Below are 8,092 nucleotides of genomic sequence, written 5' to 3' on the forward strand. Positions count from 1 at the left end.
TATACATGTACATAATAGAACTAGTGTCACGTGGAGAACAGAAGTAAAGTATTTAAAGGTTGGGCACTGTCGTCAACCCGAACAGTTATGTAATCATAGCTAGGATCAATATAGCTTGATCAACTATATTCATTCGAGATGTGACCGACATGTGTTTAGGAATGATGTGGTGTTGCAACAGTGTTAAAACTTACCTGAATACCAGTCAAGAGAACGCCAGAACAAGTACATTTAGAGTTAGAATACTATAGGAGTATTCTATGATACGATAGCGCGATAACGAGTTTAGAACATACCAAGTACATTACGTTGAAATACTATAGGAGTATTTTAGTCCATATAAATAACTAATGTGATAACTTGAAAGACCCTTACGGATAGGTCTATAATCTTGCAATGTATATTCCTAAAGTTTTATGTATAATTAAGATCTTATAGACTTAGAATCTGTGGTCTACGCTTCGCTATCCATTCCTCTTAAGGGTGTAGTTTTGGAGTAGGATCACTTATTCGAAGGTCTATTTAATCTTCAACTATATACAAACTTGTATATATTGTACAATTATAAGAGGACTCCGTAAGGATCACCCCATAAAGTTACCTTAAAACTCATAGATTCTTTAGTCACTTTCATTCTCGCACGACAAGCCCAGATAAATGTAACCACTTCCTCATAGTAGACAACAGAAGAGTCCAGGAGGAACAAGAACAAGTTCATGAGAAGTTTTCAAAGAGGGATCAACTGAAGTAACCAAAACGTCTTATACGTGACACTATTAAATAATAATCTTGTTAAATGAGCGAGTGGAAACACTGCTCACATTATATGTTAAGATTATTTTCTTACATGCAGCTGGTAACAGTTATTCAGGAAACAAATATTCATTCGAGGATAGTTATTTCAAATTCATAGAGTTTATTAGGTATAGACTCTTTTATGAATTGTTTCTAGAACCATGTGGAAGTCAGGACCCGATACATCCAGAACTAGGATAACCTTGTCTTTTCAGCTTTCGGCTTGTGTCCATTGCTTTAGACTTATTCCGTCTCATCTTTGTATTCTTTTAGCAAAGATGCCTCCTCGCAGATCTAACATACGCACTACTCCGATAACTCCAATACCACCTCCTTCACAAATCGATATGGCAGCTATAAACGCTGCAGTGGCTGCGGCTGTGGCAACAACCATGGCTCAATATCACTCCATCAGTACCAACGGAGGTGAAACGCCTACTGATTCTACTCAAGGTGAGGTCCTCGTGCTCTCAAGAGAGTTCTCCTACAAGGACTTCACCAAATGCCAGCCATTGTCCTTTAATGGGACTGAAGGAGTCATTGCCTCTTGCAATGGTTCGAGAAAACAGAGTCGATCTTCGAAATCTGTTTATGCCCAGAAGGAAGCAAAGTGAAGTTTGCTGCCTGCACCTTCTCTGGCAAGGCCCTAACATGGTGGAACAGCCATGTTAAGTCACTGACTCTATCAGTGGCTAACTCAATAGGTTGGGAAAACCCTAAAAGAGTTAATGCGGGATGAATACTGCCCGTTAGGCGAAATTCAAAAACTGGAACAAGAACTGTGGGATCTCACTATGGTCGGCTCAGACATAGTAACCTACACGGACCGGTTCAGCGAGCTAGCATCTCTATGCCCCGGGATGGTTACCCCGGAGAGCAAGAAGATAGAAAGATACATTTGGGGTCTGACTGCTCCGACCCAAGGAAATGTGTTGTCTTCTAACCCAGCCACGTTCGATAGTGCTAAACGCCTGGCTCATCGACTCATCGACCACGGAGTCCGCCATGGTGTAAAAGTCCATATTCCCGAGCCACCGAGGGAAGAGGACTATAATCAGAAGTCGGAGAACAAGAGGAAGAAGAAGTGAACAACACAGGGCACCCCGCAAGGGCAACGAGCGAGTACTATGTACGCCGCTACAATGCCTACTGTTCTAGCACCTGCCAGTCGATATGCTAGAAACCTCCTGAAGTGTGGAAAGTGCAACTTTCACCACACCGGAGTATGCCGGGAAATGCAGTGACTGAACTGCCACAGAAAGGGACACACAGTCCGTTTCTGCAAGGCACCAGCTCAACCGATCTCCCAAGTCCCCGGAGCTGAAGAAAACCAAGCCTGCTATGGCTATGGTGAGATTGGACACTATCAGAGGGAGTGCCCAATAATAAGGAACTCAGGCGCGGATGGACACATTCTGATGATCACCGCAGGAGAATCTACCCCGGAGTCGTCGACGAGTAGCGCTACGTTTTCGAAATAGTAATTACTTTTAAAAATAATTTATATTGGTATAAGATTTAAAATTGGGGTTAACACCTAAAAGTAATTATAATGACTCACATATTGAAATAGGTCACAATATTCAAGAGAACTAAAAGATCCGTTTAGAGAAGCTATTATGGCTTACCATATACATCAGGGTTGTGCACAACTAAGATGTTGCAGACTTAGAGTGAGTGACTCCGCTTAGGTCCCCATTCCTTAATTGGTTGAGGATTTGAGGCAGAGTTACTCAGTCTACTGCCTGGTTCATCTTAAATATTCATAACTTGTATATGGCAGGCGATCGTAGTGGTACCAAGGAGGATCATGATATAAAGTATCCCCACCAGTTATTAGAGCACTTTCGTTTGTATGTATGCGCACATAGCGGTACGGTACGTAGTAGTGTTAACATCAAAGAGGAAACAGGAAACAGGAAACACGGGAACATTTACAAGAGTACATTGTCGAACATACTAGGAGTACAGTATCGAGCATACAAGGGATACATCGTCGTATAACAAACGTTTCTTCCATTTGACCAAAACTTTGTTCAGTAAAGAGTCTGTTACTTTCATTCGTCATGAGTTGGCGTGGTCCTCACCATACTGAGTTCATATGTTTCTATCGCCTCAATCGGCAAGTTCTCGAAACTTTTGTCATTTGTATCGAAAGTCCGACCTAAACCTCAATTTTATCTTTCGTATTCTAAACCCCGAAGTACTCGTGCGAAGAGTACATTGTCCTCCGAAGCCTTATCGTCAGATGTCCGCAGACCGTCAAGAAATACCACTCGTCCAACAGACCAAGTTCGAACACAGAGGCTATGGACGAATACAACCCACCTATCACTATTCAGTGTATACACGCGGGTGGTATATGATTATGATTACGCAGATTTAGTATGTGTGTTTCCGCCCTATCTCCTGTTCCTTGTTTGGTTGTGGACATGGGGCAGAGTCGCACATCCGACCGTCTTACTAATCCTAATTATATACGACTTGTATACACGAGGTAATGATAGATGGACCGAGTATGAATCCTATCATGAACAGAAGGGCAACGTTGCCAGGTCTACGAGTAGGTATTCTGCCCATCAGAGGAGCGCAACCCCAGTAGTAATGCTAAGAAAGCTAATTTCGGGACGAAATTCCATCTAACGGGGGGATGATGTTAATGGGTTTTCAGCATTCTAACCCTCCTATGGTGTACATGCAACCCTAGAAACCTTGGATCTATGTTTGACTAAGATACATGCAAATAATTATTTTTCCAAGGTTCTTATCCTAACTAGCATGGCATGGGGTACTTGAATCAAATAAAACTAGTAGAATTACTTACCTTGTAGTAGTAGTTGATTGCTTAGAGTTTGAGAGCCTAGCACCAATAATGTGGATGCCTCAAATGGAAGTCACAAATCACCACAAACTTGGAAACTTGAGAGAATAGTCACAAACTTCTTGAAATCGGCCCTCTTAGTTTACACACATCAACTACTGCAATTTCAAGAACCAAAGCCTCCTTTATATAGTGTGGTGGATTAGGGTTACATCCATGTAAACCCTAATACTCATGTCTTTTCATTTCCATGAGATCCATGGGTTAAAGCTCCATGGAGTATCCATGGACTTTCCATGCAAGCCTAGCCCATTCCAAATAAGCATTACCCCCACACTATATAAATACAAGAGCCCATATTTAATTAGTCATACTTTTGATCTCTAAATTAATTCTAAATTAATTATAGATCAACACTAATTAAATAATATGATTTTATATTAATATATTAGAACTTATAATATATTAATAAATCATAACTTATGCTATTCTCAAAAGATTATCCATAAATTGTTCGGGTGAAGTGCAACCCAAATGCACCATGCCGGGTCGGGTCAAGTACATACCAAATATAGTTATGGACTTAGACACTATATCCAACAGTCTCCCACTTGGATAAGTCTAATAACTATAGTTGCAAGTATGACTTCAGGAACCGATCAGCAATCGTAGCTCTTTAAACTCTGTTGAACTATGAAGCGCCATTTTAGATAAGTGATCATATAATCCTCTGTTCTAGATATCAGCCGGACAAATACATGGAACATGGTCTTGCTTATTGTCCAACATTTTTTTCCCGATTTCCGATTTGTTTGACATAGAACTTAACTGAACACATCAATTTAGTTCTGACCGGGCCCGGTACATAGGTCAAAACAAAATCATCGAGGGGCCCAGATATCGCTTCTAATCCTAGAAGGAACAGATAAGCTTCGACTCATATGTTTGCTCTACTACTTGTTGAATTACACACAAAAGCACAGTTTATAACATCGAGTTACCAATGTGTTTTCGTGCAATCAATGCATAACCAACTCATAGGCAACAAATCATATCTCTAGGTTTGAAGACTTATATGATATTACCGTCTCACGATCACTCGAGATAAATTCCATGAAGTGATACAAGTGAGCGTGGGTTGAATCCAATACTCAGAACTTATGAGCACTCATGAGTGCTGTAGCCCCGCTTTGTCTAACATCTTAGACCTCTACAAGCCAACCCATGACAGTCTTGATTCATATCTACTTCCAACATATGACCGACTGTGGAGAGTTTGAATAATATGATATAAACCATAACATAATTATTCTGGAAGTCAAAACATGCAAAAAGAAATAATAGTAAACGATTGACAAGAGATAACAACACTTTACTCATAAATAACAGCTTTTATTTATCATCAAATGTCAATTACATTTTACAAATTTCAAGATTATCTAACTACTAAAACTAATATCATCCTTCAGCCCTATGCTCCGAGCATGCTGGAGATGCTTAGCCCGAGTCAGTCCCTTCGTGAGGGGATCTGCTGGGTTCTCATCCGATGATACCCTCTTTGCCACGAGGATTCCTTCTTCTATTCGATGTCTGATGAAGTGATATTTTATGTCAATGTGTCTGGATCTCCCATGATCTCTTGGTTCCTTGGCTAAGGCAACCGCACTATTGCTGTCACAGAAAATCTCCATTGGCTCCTTTATAGCTGGTACAACTCCAAGGTCTCCGATGAAGTTCTTTAGCCATATAGCCTCCTTTGCTGCCTCGCTTGCTGCTATATACTCTGATTCACAAGTGGAATCAGCCACTGTCTCCTGCTTGGAACTTTTCCAAGTAATTTCCCCTCTGTTTAGAGTAAAGACCCAGCCCGACTAAGAGCGGAAATTATCCTTGTCAGTCTGAAAGCTAGCATCACTGTACCCTACAACTCTCAAGTCCTCACTGCCACCGAGGGTAAGGACCCAGTCCTTAGTCCTCCGTAGGTACTTGAGGATATTCTTTACCGCAGTCCAGTGTGCCTTGCTAGGGTTCCCCTGATACCTGCTAACCATGCTCAAAGCAAAGGCTACATCAGGTCCAGTACACGTCATAGCATACATGATCGATCCTACAGCTGAAGCATAAGGTATACGACTCATTTCTGCTATCTCAGCCTCAGTACTAGGGCTTTGTGTCTTACTCAATCTGGCGTTACTCTGGATGGGTAACTCTCCTTTCTTGGAGTTATGCATGTTGAACCTTTTCAACACTTTGTCCACATAGGTGCTTTGACTAAGTCCAATTAGTCTTTTACTCCTGTTTCTCAAAATCCTTATCCGTAGGATATAGGCAGCTTCTCCAAGGTCCTTCATAGCGAAACACTTCCCAAGCCAGGACTTTACTTCCTGCAGGGTTGGGATGTCATTTCCTATGAGTAGTATGTCATCCACATACAGTACCAAAAAGCTGACTATACTCCCACTAGCCTTGATATAGACACAAGATTCATCTTCACTCCTTGAAAAGCCAAATTCTTTGATTTTCTCATCAAAGAAAAGATTCCATCTGCGAGGTGCCTGTTTTAATCCATAAATGGATTTCTCGAGCTTACACACTCTACTGGGGTACTCTGTACTGACAAAACCCTCTGGCTGAACCATGTAAACATCTTCAGCCAACTTTCCATTAAGGAAAGCGGTTTTGACATCCATTTGCCATATTTCATAATCATGAAATGCAGCAATGGCTAATAGAACCCTAATAGACTTAATCTTGGCCACTGGTGAAAAGGTCTCATCATAATCAACTCCGGGAGTTTGAGAATAACCCTTTGCAACCAGTCGTGCCTTATAAGTGTGTACATTACCATCCATGTCGGTCTTCTTCTTGAAGATCCATTTGCACCCAACTATCTTACGATCAGGTACATTGTCAACCAAGTTCCAAACTTGATTGTCGTATATGGACTGTATCTCGCTATCCATAACCTCTTTCCATTTAGCAGCCTCAGGGCCTGCCATGGCTTCTGTGTAGCTGTTAGGCTCATCCAGATTTACCAGTGTGTTATCACTGATAAGTGTCTCACCTTCTGTAGTAATATGAAAACCATAATAATGCTCAGGTGCATTCCTAACTCTGGTGGAACGCCTCAGAGGTATAGATTCTTCAGTCGGCTCAACAGGAGTTTCCTCCTCAGGTTGAGGGCTAGGGTTTGAGGTTCCTTCATCACTTGACTCTTGAATTTCGTCAAGGTCAATTTGCCTCCCACTGTCTCCTTGGCTCATGAATTCTCTCTCTCGAAAGAATCCTCTTCTTGCTACAAAGACCACATTATCACTGGGTCTGTAGAAGATGTAACCAAAGGATTTCTGTGGGTAGCCGATGAAAATACACCTTTCGCTTCGGGGTTCGAGCTTATCGTGAGTCTCGCGTCTCACGAAAGCCTCGCAACCCCAAATCTTGATGTGGTCTAGATTGGGAACTTTTCCAGTCCACACCTCGTGAGGTGTTTTGGCAACCTTCTTTGTAGGGACTAGATTAAGGATATGGGCGGCAGTCTCTAAGGCATACCCCCAAAATGAGATTGGTAGCGAAGCTCGACTCATCATGGAACGAACCATGTCCAACAAGGTCCGATTGCGCCTCTCAGCTACACCATTCAACTGTGGTGTCCTAGGAGGTGTCAATTGTGAGACAATCCCACATTCCTTAAGATAGTCAAGGAACTCAGTACTAAGATACTCACCACCACGATCGGATCGAAGCATCTTAATGTTCCTGCCCAACTGATTCTCCACTTCTTGCTTAAACTCTTTGAATTTCTCAAAGGTTTCTGACTTATGCTTGATTAGGTAGACATATCCATATCTACTAAAATCATCAGTAAAAGTCACATAGAACCGATTAGCATCTCTTGTGGCGGTTCTGAAGGGTCCACACACACCCGTGTGTATGAGGTCCAACAAACCTTCACCCCTAGCACAAGTGCCAGTAAAAGGTGACTTTGTCATTTTACCAAGCAAACAAGATTCACAACTATCATCTAACTTTAGGTCAAATGACTCCAAGACTCCATCCTTTTGGAGTTGGCCTATGCGTTTCTTGCTTACATGTCCAAGACGACAATGCCATAAGGATGCTTTATCTAAGCTAGTGGAAGAGTTAATACACAATACATTATTTCCTAGATTATCTACAACAGATACAGTTTCATACACGCCATCACAAGGTAATGCTTTAAAATAAAGAACATTATTAAAGAAAGCATCAATACTACCATTATTATTACCAAAATAAAAGGTAAAACCTTGTTTATACAATGCATGAAAGGAAATAACATTTCTTGCCATTTCTGGCGAATAATAACATTTATTCAAATCTAATGTAAACCCACTATTTAGCACTAAGGAATAAACTCCTATCTTGGTGACAGGTGAAGCTTTCCTATTTCCCATGATCAAGTTTATCTTTCCCTGCTCCACATTCTCACTTCTTTTT

This window comes from Lactuca virosa, chromosome 3 (assembly GCF_052849685.1).
Source record: "Lactuca virosa cultivar CGN04683 chromosome 3, Lactuca_virosa_CGN04683_v6, whole genome shotgun sequence".
In the NCBI taxonomy this organism is placed as follows: domain Eukaryota; kingdom Viridiplantae; phylum Streptophyta; class Magnoliopsida; order Asterales; family Asteraceae; genus Lactuca; species Lactuca virosa.